The sequence below is a fragment of a genome, unplaced genomic scaffold (genome assembly GCF_019419815.1).
Source record: "Pyrus x bretschneideri cultivar Hongxiangsu unplaced genomic scaffold, Pyrus_bretschneideri_v1 Contig85, whole genome shotgun sequence".
NCBI lineage: Eukaryota > Viridiplantae > Streptophyta > Magnoliopsida > Rosales > Rosaceae > Pyrus > Pyrus x bretschneideri.
Window position 1 is genome coordinate 1300730 of NW_025999826.1, and position 16200 is coordinate 1316929.

The following is a 16200-nucleotide window of genomic DNA, read 5'->3' on the forward strand; positions in this document are numbered from 1 at the left end:
ACGGTTTTGGTTGGTTTTTTTATGATTTAAAATGTTTATGCATGATGAAGAGTTAATAAATAATGCATGTAGGGTTAGCTAGGTTGTGTGATGATGAGTGTATGTGGAATAAAGAATGAATGGTGGTGTAATGATGAAGTGAATGCATGTGGAATTAAAGAGGGAGAATGTGATGAAATGATGAAGTAGGAAGGTGGAAATGCATGTGAGATGTTGGAAAGGAATTGGGTTAAAGAATGGGAGTGCATGTGCTAGGTTGTTGTTGTGATAAGTGATAAGTGATAGGTGTGTGGTTATGATAAGTAGATGAGTGTATGGTTATGATAAGGAGATGAATGAATGATATGTTAAGTGATAAATGAATGATATGTGGTGAGTGATAAGTGAATGTAAGTGATAAGGCTAGTTTAAAGGGCTAGGGTTTAAGTACATAGAATGGGCCTAAAATAGGTTGGTTTTGCATGGCATAATATGTTTGATTGGGCTAGAGGTTTTCCATGGCTCAAAGGATTTGTTTGATTGGGCTAGGCCCTTTGTTTGATGTCCCCAAAGAGTATACAAGGCTTCAATTTCGTCCATCCTCTTTGCTCCATGATTAAGCTATCCAATCCATGCCCAAAATGCCCCAAATAGCCTCAAAATGCACTTTCTTGCTCCCTAAGCCCTTAGAACCTGAAAACACACAAAAGAAGCATAAATGACTAAAATAACTATGAATTAACAACATAGATGCACGAAAACAAGCTAAGTAAGTCGCCTAAATATGCTCCTATCAAACTCCCCCACACTTAACTTTTGCTAGTCCTCGAGCAAAACAGAAATAAAAACAAATAAACAAAACAACACTAAACACGTAAAACACAACCTAAACCTTCCAACAACCGTCTTAGGGATTTCCAATGCACATGACATGTTAAAAATCATCATTCTCACAAATTTTAGTCATCTTCACACTTAAGTACATTCTTAATCATAGTCACCATATACTAGTTCACAATTAAGCATTTAAAACCATGTTTTGAATGTAGTAACATGCCTTAGAGAATTTGCTCAATTCCTTACAAGATATGCACTCGATTTTCACTCAGAATTTCTAACTACACACCCTAATCTAGTCATATGTGAGAAGATTGATGTAAACATGAAAACGAACACTCACATATATGTATCGCAATTTCTGGAGTTAATAAGCATGTTTAGATATGATCTCATGAATGGAATGCTACTACTTAGACGCGAGAACCAGTGACACCATATGCTCATACCAAATTCAAACTCCACAATTGAAATACATAACACTCAAGATAGAAGTCAAAGGGTTGTAACGGGGCTAGGGTATTGGCTAACAATGAAAGGTGAAGGGTAAACAAACATTCTTAAAGCAATAGTGAGCAAAGTATTGAATCAGGCACTTAGAATTCCCTTAAGAACGCAGAAGTCAACTTTGAACACCCAAGGGAAAGTCACACAAAACTTTAGGGCCATATTCACTTTTTGGACCCTTTCTTCAACCATCAACGCTCGTGAGTTCATTCTTACTTATTTTCACTTTTTTTTTTTTCTTTTGAATCTCAAAACATACATATAAACGTAAGAACAAGCATTCCTTCCCCCACACTCATTTTCTTGCAATACCTTAATCAAAAGGAATTCATTGTTTACTATGCTTCAAGAACAAGGGTAAGGACGGTCATATTCTAGGTTAGGTGAGGATAAAGTGGGTTAACAAAGAACATGGGCTAACACGGCTCAATGGGGTTAAACTTAAACACAAAATGAGTTAAGGGCACATGGCTTTTTGGCTTTGATGGTGGTCACTACACAACTTCATCTTGAATATGTGTTATGCAAATCAATAATATGCTTTGAATGAAATGGGCATGAGTTCTAGCATTTGGAACTATATGATGAAACGCCTTCTAAGTAGTAACCAAGCAAAGAATAATGAGATCATGCAACGACTTTAGAAAACAAGAAATCACAGATTATACTCTCCAAAGAACGTTATAGGCTCAAGTCTCTCAGGGTTGTAGCGTTTGTTTGAGTTCCTTCCTTCAAGCATGTTACAAAAACGAATTTTTCTTTTATGATTGCATGTGAAGTCATACATTATAACCATAACCAAGCATATACCAAGAGTAAATCAAACTTTTCTCTATGTTTATAACTCTTTTTAACAGTCATGCACTTACAAACCAAATCCTTATCATTGTGTTGGAAGGTACCTACGACACAAAAACGACTCAAAACACTCTTTTTAGGCTTTTCAAAACATGTTTTTCAAATTTTTATGTGATTTTCGAATTTTTAAGTCAAAACACACTAAACACACTTAAAAACAGCAAGAAACAACATTTGAAGTTATGGTGGATAAAACCTTACGAATTTGCATCAAAACACTTTAGTATCTCCCCCACACTTAAATCAAACATTGTCCTCAATGTTAAAAACCACACTAAACACAAACAAACATATAAACAGCAATTAAACATACTAAACATGGCAGAATGTATCTAACGAAGAGAAGAGTTTAGAGATGCAAATCTGGTTATGGAGTGTTCGTTCCATCTTCTCCTTGGTGATTGCAGTGAGGCTTCATCTTGAGTTTCCACAGGCTTACTCTTGAACTGCGCTGCTCCCATCGTTGATTTTCCTTTGTGCTACTCTTGAACTGGGCAGCAGGCTTCCTTTGGTCTCCTCCGAAGGTCTGAGCTTCCTCCTCTTATCTGTTTCTTTGTTCAATCTCTCCAATTCGTATTGAAGAGGGTTAGAGGATAGCTCAGCAAAGCTAGGTAAGCAACCAGGGAATAGAGTCCAGATAGACTCCAAGTGCCGGCTGATTGCTTCTTTCACTTTGCCATGCAAGTAATATCAAGGATAAGGGAAAAGACAGGGAAAGAGCATGATATGAGATACCTTTGCTTTCGCCCTTGATGATATGAGATACCTTTGCTTTCGAAGAGGCAGCGAATGAATCCACATGCTTCGATCCACCGTTTCCTCTTCCTCATTCGTACTGCAGGCATTTGGTATCTTCTTTGGGGGATACATCCATGTTTGAAAGTGCGTTCTCAAGAGAAGGAGAAAACTGAACATGTTTGAAAGGGTTGGTTGCAGCTTACATTTTCGGCCGAGAAGGAAAGTTATGCGCTTCTGGATGTATGCCTTGCCATGAATGTTGATGTATATAGGGATTGTAATGGCAAGTGGCAATGCAGATGCGGAAATTACCTCCACGCGTCTTCAGCTTTGTCAGAGAGCTTTTGACAAAATGGCACACGCTTTCTGAAAAGCCGGGAGCTTTCGACAAAGTGGCATTCGCTTTCTAGAAAGCTGGGAGCTTTCGGCTTTGTCTCCCACGTTTGTCGGCTAAAGTGTGCAGCTGATTTCTCGCCTTCCACGCGTCTTCTGAAAAGCATGGGAACTTTTGACAAATCTGCACACGCTTTCTGAAAAGCTTGGATTGCGTCTGAAGAGATGGCGATCTTTACGCCAGGAAACCGGTTTTTGAAGAGCGGTGTCTCTTCATTTCTGAATCGGTGAACGCCTCTCCTTTAATAGAGGTGATCGATCACCTCTATCTGCACACTTTGAAGACTTCCCAAAAATCATCTTCGGCCTGTCGAGATTTTCCTCCATCCAACCCTTCTCTTTTAACTTCTTGAACAATGGCTAGCTCATCCAACCCATCGAACATTTGCTTAGATTTGAGTCTAAGCAGTGATCCTGTTGCGCCTCGTCAGGGTAAGGTATGGTGCCCGTCTTTCTTATCTTCTCATGGCCCTCTTACAGATGAGGACTCTGTGATGACGGATCCAACAACGGCTACGACAGTGGCTCGGAACCTCCTCACTCCCAAAGACAGTCAGCAGCTTTCAGGACGGTCCGATGAGTTGGCCGTTCAAGAATCCCTGGCTCTGAGTGTTCAGTGCGCTGGCTCTGTGTCCAACATGGGCCAACGCCTTCTTGCTCGCTCCCGTCAGGTTGAATCCTTGATGGCGGAGGTGGAGAGTCTTAAGCAGGAGATCAAACAGCTTAAGTACGAGAACCGAAGTTTGCACGTGCTTGCCAACAATTATTCGACAGGCATGAAGAGGAAGCTTGATGAGCTTGATGACCGTCAACGGTTTGCAGCTTTCTTCCAGAGGCACCTCTTTCCTGGGTCATCTAGCGTTCCACCAAGGTTTGGGGCCTTTAATGATCTATCTTCGGTGCCTCCCGCTCCTGTGCCTCCTGCTCCTATGCCTTCTGCTCCGATGCCTCCTGCTCCGAGAGTGTTGCCACGCAGTGGGGCCTCACGTACACAACCCTTGTGAAGGCTCCATCTTTCTGCCATGTTTAGATACAATTGTAATTTATTGAAAAAAATCAATGAACAAGCTTTGTTTTATTTACTGTATTGGGTTGCCTCCCAAGTAGCGCTTTCTTTTACGTCTTGCAGCCGGACGAAACCTTCTTAGGCTCATTTAGGACCCATGACATGGACTTTATCTCTGAATGGCGGGTGATACTTGAGATGATCCGGTAATGGTTTAAATTCTAGAGTGGGTGCCTGGATCATTAACAACATATCAATATAAAAGAAAATTGAAATTCGGGGAGGCGGCTTACCTGTGTGCTCCGACGAGAACTCAATGACAAACACCACTCCCTTGAAAGTTTCAGGGATATTGGACTTGGCCAGATTGCATGTGATGGTTATGACTTGTCCAATGTCGTGAAATTCAACTTCTTTGGGATTGTTTGCCTCCAGAACATCCTCTTTGACGAATTCTTGATATTCCATACTTTGCACTTTTGGAAAGGCTTCCAAGATGTCTTTCTCACCTTCTTCTTCCTTGGAATTCAGAAACCTGCAAGGAATAGGGACATTCAGTGGAACGGGGTTAGAAATAATTAACTTTGGAACAACCTTACCTAAATTGGATGGCGTAAGAGCAATAGGTGCCTCTGGCGGTGTTTCCACTCTTGCCATAGGTTGCGTGTGTTCCTCTTCCTCAATTAGCAGCTCCTCATCCACTTCTTGTTCTTGAATTTGTTTCATGAACTCCATAATCTGCCCAATTTGCTCCTCCAATTTACCCAACTTCTTGTCTTGATTTTGTTCGTTCTTGTTTTGAGTTTGGACTTCCTGCGTCAAAGTAGTAAGTAATTGAAAAATCGTATCATTATCACTTGAATTACTTACATTGCTTTGGGCAGGTTGTGGTGGCTGCATAGGTGTCTTATAGAACTCATCATATGGTTGCCAATATTCCCTTTGTTGAGCCTCCTCGACTTGGTTTTGTGAGCCCTGCACCAAACAAAGTAATTCATTAAGCTTTTGATTATAATCTATTGACGAACTTGAGTTTGGTTGGGCATATTGAATATGAGGTTGTGGTGGATGCATAGACGTTGAATAGAATTCTTGATTGACTATGATCAAATGTACCAACTCTTTGCATTTGGTACTCTTCCATAAGCTGTGACAAAAGGGAAGCACTATCAAGTGCCATGTCTTGCTTCTAAAATCAACAAAATAAAACTAAAAATATATACACACACACAAAAATAAAACAATCCAAGAGATTAGCAAAGTTGCTAATCCCCGGCAACGGCGCCAAAATTTGATGCGAGTTTTATACGCACACAAATTAAACCCTCTTTTTGTCAATTGTAGTATAAGTATAAGTAGGGATCGTTCTGGACCGGGGATTAGGAGGGATTGTTAACCACTTGGATTTGACTTCAAAAACGTAAAAACACAATATAAAACACTAAACTAGACTCAAAGAATGTGAAACTAAACGTTAAAACACTAAGACAAACCAAAAGACTCAAAATGCTTTAAAAACACAAACTAAAATGATTTCTAACTAAATTGAACAATAAAGTAAAGGGGGATTGAGTTTTGGACGGAATTAAACTAAATGAACAAATTGCAATTAAAACATAATGTAAATATGAAATTGATGAAATGGAATGAATGGATGCTAGCCAAGGGGTTCATCTCCACACATGTTACACTTGCATAATAAAAAGATTTCTAATTGCTTTTCAATAAACCATGAATTCTCAACGCCCCGGGTTAATTAGGTCCGCTTAAATTAACCGTCAAGTTTTCCTTAAGTTAATGAATTGGATGATTGCATACGACAATCCAAAGCATTCCTCATAAGTTCCCTACATGAATTGCATAATAGAGATACAAGCAAGAATCATTAAGCATCATGAAAACTATAAGTGTTGACGAGGCATTCGTTACTATGATTGCATGAAACTTATGCCAAGAATATGTTTAACACGATTGTTTATAAGCAACCTCCACTACTTGTGAATATAAGTTCATAACTATTACGTGAAACTCACTTATATTCTAGCGTCAAATTCATGCATGAAAATTAAGCGTCGACTCTCAATAAACATACATAAATAGGTTATCAATCAAATAGTTAAACAAATTGAATTCACAACTTATGAAACGTATTTAGAAGTACTCAAATCATAATGCAAGCATAAACATATATTTCGAATCACCCCCTAGCTAAGGGGGGTTTAGTTCCTCATACTTACAAAACAAAGAGAAATGAAATTAAACGTTGAAATCAAAGAAACGCCTAAACATTCCAACAACTCAATCTTGAATTGTATGAACGTTTAGGCCCTCTTATCTTCCTCTTTATTGTGGCACAAGGACTAAGGGATAGTTGGTTGGGGGGATGGAAGTGTTGGGAAATTATGGAAATGGATGAGGAGTGGTGGAAATGGAAGATGGTTTTTGGATTCTAAGGGAGAGAAACTCAAGGCTAAGGAAGTGTTTGTGGTGTGTTGTGTTGTGAATGAGATGATATGTGAATGAATGAATGCAAAGTGAATGAATAATGAAATGAGAAATGTTGGAAAGTGATGGTAGTAATGCACGGTTTTGGTTGGTTTTTTTTATGATTTAAAATGTTTATGCATGATGAAGAGTTAATAAATAATGCATGTAGGGTTAGCTAGGTTGTGTGATGATGAGTGTATGTGGAATAAAGAATGAATGGTGGTGTAATGATGAAGTGAATGCATGTGGAATTAAAGAGGGAGAATGTGATGAAATGATGAAGTAGGAAGGTGGAAATGCATGTGAGATGTTGGAAAGGAATTGGGTTAAAGAATGGGAGTGCATGTGCTAGGTTGTTGTTGTGATAAGTGATAAGTGATAGGTGTGTGGTTATGATAAGTAGATGAGTGTATGGTTATGATAAGGAGATGAATGAATGATATGTTAAGTGATAAATGAATGATATGTGGTGAGTGATAAGTGAATGTAAGTGATAATAAGGCTAGTTTAAAGGGCTAGGGTTTAAGTACATAGAATGGGCCTAAAATAGGTTGGTTTGCATGGCATAATATGTTTGATTGGGCTAGAGGTTTTCCATGGCTCAAAGGATTTGTTTGATTGGGCTAGGCCCTTTGTTTGATGTCCCCAAAGAGTATACAAGGCTTCAATTTCGTCCATCCTCTTTGCTCCATGATTAAGCTATCCAATCCATGCCCAAAAGTGCCCCAAATAGCCTCAAAATGCACTTTCTTGCTCCCTAAGCCCTTAGAACCTGAAAACACACAAAAGAAGCATAAATGACTAAAATAACTATGAATTAACAACATAGATGCACGAAAACAAGCTAAGTAAGTCGCCTAAATATGCTCCTATCAGTCTTTGTGAAAAGGCTTGTGCAACGAATAGTGCTTTATATCTTACAATCTCGTTTTTCTCATTGTGCTTTCTTGTAAATACCTATTTGTAATCCACGGGGTTTACATCAAGCGGAGTTTGGACTACTGATCCAAAAACATTACACCTTTTCGAGGAATTTAATTCTGCTTATATTGCATCTTTCCACTTAAGCCAATCATGTCTCTGTTTACATTCATCAACAGAGTGGGGCTCAATGTCATCGCTTAATATGATTTCAGTGGCTATTGCGAATGCGAACATATCGTCGATGATTATTTCATTCCGATCCCACAATTCATTAATACAAGCATAATTTATGGAGATTTCTTTGCTTTCATGTACCTCCGGCTCTTCAGGGACATGTGTCTCATCAAGGACATTTTCTTTTTCTGGAAATACAGAATCATGAATTGTGGATTTGTCTTTCATTTTCTCTTCCTAAATGATTTCATTTGGATTTCGTTGTACCTTCGTCTTTCTCTTTCAATGGGCTGAATCTTTTGAACCTGGGGGTCTACCACACTTCAGGCATGCACCAGATGAATCATTCGCTGCCACTTTATTTTTTCCAACAGGGACATCAATTCTTGCAAGTGCATTTGCAGTTGGTATATGTGATTTTGTCACTTTCATAGCATCATTAAATGCATCTGGCATTTGATTAGCAATACTTTGAAGATGAACGATCATTTTCACTTCATTTTCACATTGAACGCTACGTGGATCAAAATGAAACAAGGTGGGTACAGCCCATGTTAACTCCTGCCGTTCTTCTGGAATGGTCTTTTCTCCCTTAATGACGAGAAGACTGTCTCATCAAAGTGACAATCAGCAAAGCGAGCTGTAAATATATCACTTGTTAAGGGTTCCAAATATCTAATGATAGATGGTGAATCAAAACCCACATAAATTCCCAGTCTGCGTTATGGGTGCAATATGCAGATAAACAGCACAACCAAAACCTCGTAAATGTGAAATGTTTAGCTAATGCCCAAACATGAGTTGTATTGATGAGTATTGATGGTTGGCTATAGGTCTCAATCGAATCAATGATGCAGCATGCAAGATGGCATGTCCCCATGCAAAAACTGGCAATTTTGTTTTTAAAAGCAGAGTGCGAGCTATTAATTGAAGTCGTTTGATAAATGCTTCTGCTAGATCATTTTGAGTATGGACATGAGGAATAGGGTGTTCAACATCAATGCCCAATGTCATGCAGTAATCATCAAAGGTTTGAGACGTAAATTCACCAGTGTTATCAAGTCTAATTGACTTAAAGAGGTAATTTGGGAACTGTGATCACAACTTAATTATCTGAGCAAGAAGTCTTGCAAAAACTACATTTCGAGTAGACAAGCGACAAACATGTGACCTGTCACATCTCGACCCGCGAATAAAGACTATTCACGAGTTAGGGTGTGAACGATATCTTAGCTATAGAAATAAATTCTACAACCAAGATATGGTGGAAAATAAAATAAAATTATAACAATTACACCATACATCAACAAAATCTTACATACAAATTTTTAAAATACGCGGTGGAATAACTATAGTGCACAGATTAATTCATAACAAAAGTACCAACTAAAATAATAATTGAAATGAGTAGCTCTTGCAAATACATAAAATGTATGCCATGAGATGCATGGAACATATGCAAATAACATGGATGAATGTACTCACTCCCTTCTAATCCCGTCAACACATATCTAAGGCACCCGAGCCTGCACGTCTCATACCATGCTTATACCACTTAGCTCTGGATAAGTTAGAATATGAGTTAACTCCCATTCATCCCTTAAACCCAATTTGTGTAGTTAAACTCTCAGTTTCCACTTTATTAAACATACACTTCCTCCGATGCCCAATTGTATATTCAAGCTCTGCACCTGACGCCTGTCATATACAAGATTTCATTATTTTTATAATCAACCAATTTGTGTACTTAAGCCCTACACCCTACGCTTGACAGATACACGATTCATTATTATTCAAGGAAAACTTCAGCCCTTGAATATCCTCACAACTCAAATGCTTTACAAACTCAACACAACTCTTTTTCTCGCTTTACAATGCATATGTATATGTCATGTTCACATAGATATCAATACTCACATTTTATCTTACAATTCTGCAAGCTTCAACATAAATCAAATTGATTAGTAACAAGAATAATATAATCATAAAATTAATAACAAAGTAATAATTTATAATCCATCATATAAAATATTGCTCGTAGACCACTCCATATATGTTTTTCCAACGTCTCGTCCATCATGGTCAGGCAACCTATTTTCATTAGAAAAGAATAGACATCCATGTTAGAGAAATAATTTTTAGAGTGAAATATATGTCTCAAAGGCCACAAGGCATGGAATCATGTTTCTAGCTTTTCCCTTTCCAAACGTCATCTTTTATTTTTATTTTAGCCCACCACTTCTACTTCTTCTCCTTTAATATAGCTGAAACTATCAGTTGTTCGAACTGGGATATAAGTCAAGCATATAGATTAGATTGATCTGGTTTTTGGATATGTTATAGAGGAGATGAAAAGGAACAACTTTTATGAAGGAAGTGTTTCAATTAGAGCTACGAAAAATGGGGTTTTGGTACTCGTAACATGGCCGTCCAGTTTTCTGCGGGATTAGAGACTGAGTTGGTAATTTAAACATACGATAAGATCGCACCGTTGGATTTTCCTGAAATTTTGATATATCATGTTAGATATAAAGCCGAACAACTCTCATGAAGAAAGTATTATGATATAATCTATGGATGATGGTGTTTTGATCTGTTAAATAGGCTGGACGAATTTCTAGTTTGTGAATATCTTTCTTTTGATAGATGAAAATGATGGTAGTTTGATGGAAATATTTGTTGGGTAAAGTCTCATGTATTTTTCTGGGATTTGTCTCACACTCTTGTACATTCTTGTACATCATTCTCAAGTGAAAATAAATGGAGATTTTTGATAGTTTGGTGGAAGTGCTTCTCATGAAAATGATCTCAAATGTAAACGCATAAACACACAAGATTTAAGTGGTTCACCAAATCGACTACATCCATTGGGTTTTTCTTTCATTGTATTTTACTATATATGAGGGCCTTATAAATACAATGAAATATGGCTTTAAGCCCTAAGAACATTTAAAAGAAAAATAGGAAGGTAATATGAAAGGGAGAATGACTTTTTGTTGGAGTTGTTCTTTTTCTTTCTTTCTTCTTCTTCTTCCTCTCTCTTTTCTTCTTCTTTTCCTCTATGTCCTTCCGTTGTTTCTTTTCTCCTTCCTTTATGTAGATTGCATGACAACTTCTTCTCCAAAGAATCTCCGCAAGTGTGCCAATGGAAAGAAAGCACGTGTTGTGCTAATCGTTACCATGAAATGTGTTCCAATCACAAAGCAACAATTGTTGTCCTAATCAATAGCAATGAAATGTGTTCCAATGGAAAAATAACAAGTGTTAGATTAATCATGAATTAATGAATATCATGCAAGGTATTCCTTGCATCCAATTTGGAGAATGAATCCTCACCAATTATCAACCATGATATGTGGTCCAATAGAAAAACAACAAATGTTAATCTAATCATTAGCCCTATTATGTGTTCCAATAGCAAATTACCAAATGTAGTTCCATGATATATGTTCCAATACCAAGTCACCAAGTGTTGTTCTCATAATTAACAATGAAATGTGGTCCAATAGACAAACAACAATTGTTAAGCAAAACCTTAGCTCTAATATGTGTTCAAATGGCAAAGAGACATGTGTGAAGTTAATCAATATTATGCAAGGTGGATACAAGCATCCAGGGCCATGTTCATCTCTAAGGAATATGCATCTCACCCGTTCTCACCTCATTGGAAAATTTGGAATGATAGATTGAAGCATTGAAGAGAGAATATAGACAATTAATTGAAATTCCCCTAGGCTAGTGAGTAAGCACTCTAAAACAACAACATATTGCCACATGCATGCCAACACATACACATACCTAGCCATGGCTTTATATAGACTCACACCTCTCCAAGGTTTAGAGGTGAGTAATCTCCCTAAATTAACTCAACTTGCCAACTCACTCCTACTTGGTAAAAATATCAAACCAAACTCAACACCTAGCCACACGTATAAGCCAAAGGCTTCACACCTCTACACCCTAATTATTAGCTTCTATTAATTACCAACTTCCACCTTAACCTATCTAGAGTAGTGACTAACTCCTCCTCTTTATTCTCTAATGATTGCCAAACACCACTTAGCCTTTGTGAGAAAAATCTAGCCAAACTCATCATAATCCCCTTCTCCAACTCAAACTAAAAATATCTCTAATTACATATGAGCATGAAGTACTACTAGCTAGTTTTTGAAATAATTTGTAGCAAAAAAGGATTTTACATTGAAAGTATTTCACATATCGAAAGTAGGCACAAAAATAAATCAAATAAAATCATTACGTAGAAATAATCACCCCCCCCCCCACACACACACATATATATATATATATATTAATACAGGGTATTACATGTCCTTTGGGTAGATGCATCAACCAAAATCATAAAATATTGAAATGGTCCACAAGATGGTTGAATAGGCTACAATTATCCCTTTGAATTCTTTGCAGAAATGATGCAGATTCAACATCAACCTTTAGTTGTGATGGTCTAATTACCAACTTTCCTTGAGAACAAGCCTTGCAAGGGTTATCATTTGAGATAGCAATGTGTCTGCTCAATAATGAATGTCTATTAAAGTTGGTAATGATCCTATGCATCATGAGCTACCTTTTGCATTAATAAGAAACTTTAACGACAACCTATTGATAGTGGATACAATTAAACATAATTGTTACGTATATAAGGTTACAATGGCAATTTAAAAGTCTTATTACATATATCAACCAGTGCTTAATCGTGCACATAGAAAACATGATATTCGTTGTTGTTATTTCGTGAACACGCATGACCCTTAACTACCTCTAAACTGTTTCTTAATTTTGTTTTTTGCCAAGGCCAACTAGTTGTATGACCCTAAATTCTGAGGCACAACATACGTGCATCATAACTAGTGAACATTCCCGCTTCTCATATTAAAATGTAGCCATGCACACCATATGCACATACACATTATGGAAAAAATTTCACAAATTTTTGCAATTGAACACTTGAATTAGAAATGTTCCATCCCAGCTTTGTAGCACGTCAAAAAGTAAAGTTTATTCCATAACCCATAGGCCCCAACATGAAACACAAACCCTAATTTAACTTCTAAGTATTAATTCATCTTACAAACAACCCATTTATTCCATAAATCAATGATGTAGAAACTTGGAACTAAACACCCAACCTTACTATGCATGTCGAAGAGTTGCTATAAAAAATGGAACTTTCCGGCTAAAATAGAAAATATGGTATAAACGTCCTATCTTTAAGGATGGAAGAATTTGTTATGTTTGGTTATGGAAGAATAACACACATAGCTCACAAATCTAAGTTCAAACCCAAAAACCCCAACCTCACTCTTTTCACCTCTCTCGCGCATCCCTTTGTTCGAAATCAGAGGTATGAAGTCAACCCAAAACCCAGCTCATTCTTCTCACCTCTTTTTGGACTTCCCTCTCTTCGAAATATGAGCTCAACCCAGAAACCCAGAGCTCATAGAGCTCTCTTGACATGCATCTCTTCCAAATGAGAAAAGTGATGCAATGAGGTGAGGGTTTTTAGAATTTGTATGTGGGTATTTTAGTAATTTTGGTAATTTCAGTTTTGTGCATGGTGTGCATGACTTGTGCATAGCCAGTTTGACCTATTTCTATCCCCAAGATTAAAAAAAAAGGTCATTTTTTTTTGTCTATTTCCCTAAATAAATAAGCAATCAAAGAAAAAAAGGTTTCCATTTGTTCTTAAATTCTCCAACACACTTTGGGGCATTCCTTATTCTTTTTGGCCTTTCTTTGGGACGACACTTTGGTGTTTAGTAAATTGATGTTGTTGCATCAATTTTTCTCTCTTTAGTTTCGATTGCCCTCTTTTCTCACATAATACCACCTCTAAAAGTAAAATCCTTATGTAATTATTTGATAAGAAAAATAGATTAAGGCATATCTATACATCTATGTCTATAAAATCAAACGAGATAGATGAGAAAGAATTCGATTAGAGATAATTGGCACCGTACCTGCAACGATCTCGAACCTGAACGAAAGTGAGAAACATCACAGTGGATAAAGAATGAACGATAAAGCTAAAACTTGAGTGAAGAAGACCAATAATGAAAATTTTTTACTCTGTAATTAAATTAAGACAGAGGTTGGAAAGTGATTTATGGCCGAAGGGAATTTTGCTATATTAATTGAACTTATGGGGCAATCGGAAGTGGGAAAAGGATAAGTTTGTAGAATGTGGAGATTTTTCTTTTAGGTTTGAACCCCATGTTGGCGGTTATCTATTTTATCCCGCAAAACTTCTTCCGTTTATCGCATATATTCTCATTACGTGGTTTTTTTTTGTCTTCATTATTTTAATTTATTCATTTTTAATTGCCTAAACATATTGGTGATAGCTATGTCATTATAATGATGATATAAAAATTGTCAAGCTAAAAAATATTCTTGAAAAATCTGAAATTGATATCACGTGTTATTCAGGACATTAAAACTGTTATTTTGTTTGAAACATTAATGTAATCACTAGTAGTATTTCTTATTCATTATTTGCCATTCTTATTAATGAATCACGAGACAAGTCTTCTAATAAGCAAGTAGCTATTGTACTATGCTATGTGGATATGGGTCATGTAAGAGCACTTTGTATGTATTAAGCATGTTGTAGATACTAAATCTTGCTTACTCAAGTTAGCAATTGATGATTTCTTTTCTAGACATAGATTAAGCATATCCAAATTGTGAGGGCAAGATTGTGATGGGGCAAGTAATATGAAGGGTGAGATCAATCAATGACCTTAAAACACTAACTTTAGATGAGAATGAGTTTGCTTTTCATGTTCGTTGTGTTGCTCATCAACATCAATTAGCTCTATGGTGGTTGCAAAGAATCATTCAGAAATTGGAGATCTTCATACTATTATTTCTTATGCGGTGCATGTTGCGGCAACATCTTTTAAGCTCATGATATTCTTTAAGAGAAACATGCTATTACTATTCCAAAAGAATAACAACGAGCTCTCAAGTGGACAAAGTTTGAATCAACAAACTATCTTAAGTAGGCTACTGATACACAATGAAACTCTCACTATAGTTGTTTAATCACTTTGGTTAAAATGTAATCATCAACGATAGAAGTACTTGAAATTGTAATAATAGATGGATTAGGTTCTGAAAAAAAGAAAAAAAACAGTTAAAGCAAAGATTCAATTGACTTTATTAATTGTTCAACTTTTAGGAATCACTAATGATTCATCACATGCATTACAAAAGAAGTATCAAGATATTGTGAATGCAATAGACTTAGTCAATATATGCAAATGATGAGGGTGAGGGGCTAAGAATCTTTACTTCATGAAGTTTCTTCCTTTTGTGACAAACATCATATTAAAATTCTAATGTGAATGATATTTTTTCGAGTGGAGGGAGACCAAATCTAAAGGCTCATCTTATCACAAACTTGCATCATTATGGTGTTTTTATTCACTGATGTCATTGATTCATAGATAAGCAACTTATTGAGTTAAATGATCGGTTTACTAAGAATATTACCGAGTTACTTCTTTGCATGGCATGTTTAAGACCAAGTAATATAGTATACGCTTTTGACATAGAAAAGTTAATGAAACTTGTCCAATTATATTTCCAATTAATTTTTCATATTACTATCCTGAGTTACTCAAAGAACAACATAGATCAGACTTTCTCGTAATGTACTTGCTTTGACACTAGCATTTATCTTACCAGTTGCAACCACAAGTACAAAACGAGTTTTTCTGCAACGAATAATGTGCAAAACAACTTACAAAATCAAACGAGTGATTTATGGATGAACAATTGTTTTGTCGGTTATATTGAGAAAGATATTTGGATGAAGAGACATTATGCAATCGTTTCAAAATAAGAAATTATGTTGGGGAAAATTACAATTATTGTGAATAGCTAATATTATCAATGCATATGTTTTGTTTTACTACTTTTTTTATTACTTTGAATATAATATATTATGATGTTCTGGCTATTACTTTTGTAAATACTATCGGTTTATTATTTATTTATGGAAACTCTTATTGATACTCCAAAAATATATTTGTGCACTCCTCATCAGAGTATACTTCTTTCTAAATACATTGGTTCAGGAAAAGGGCTTACACAACATGTGTACATTGCCACCGTAACTTCGCCTGCCAATATTTCAAAGACAGAATTTTTTGTTCACATAGCTTTATATCATTGAGATAACACGTCTTAGTGCCGTAAACTAGCTAGTACGATATAAGTTGCTCTCTAGCTCCACACACCATCAAAAGTTGGGCAATGTTTGCCAAAACATT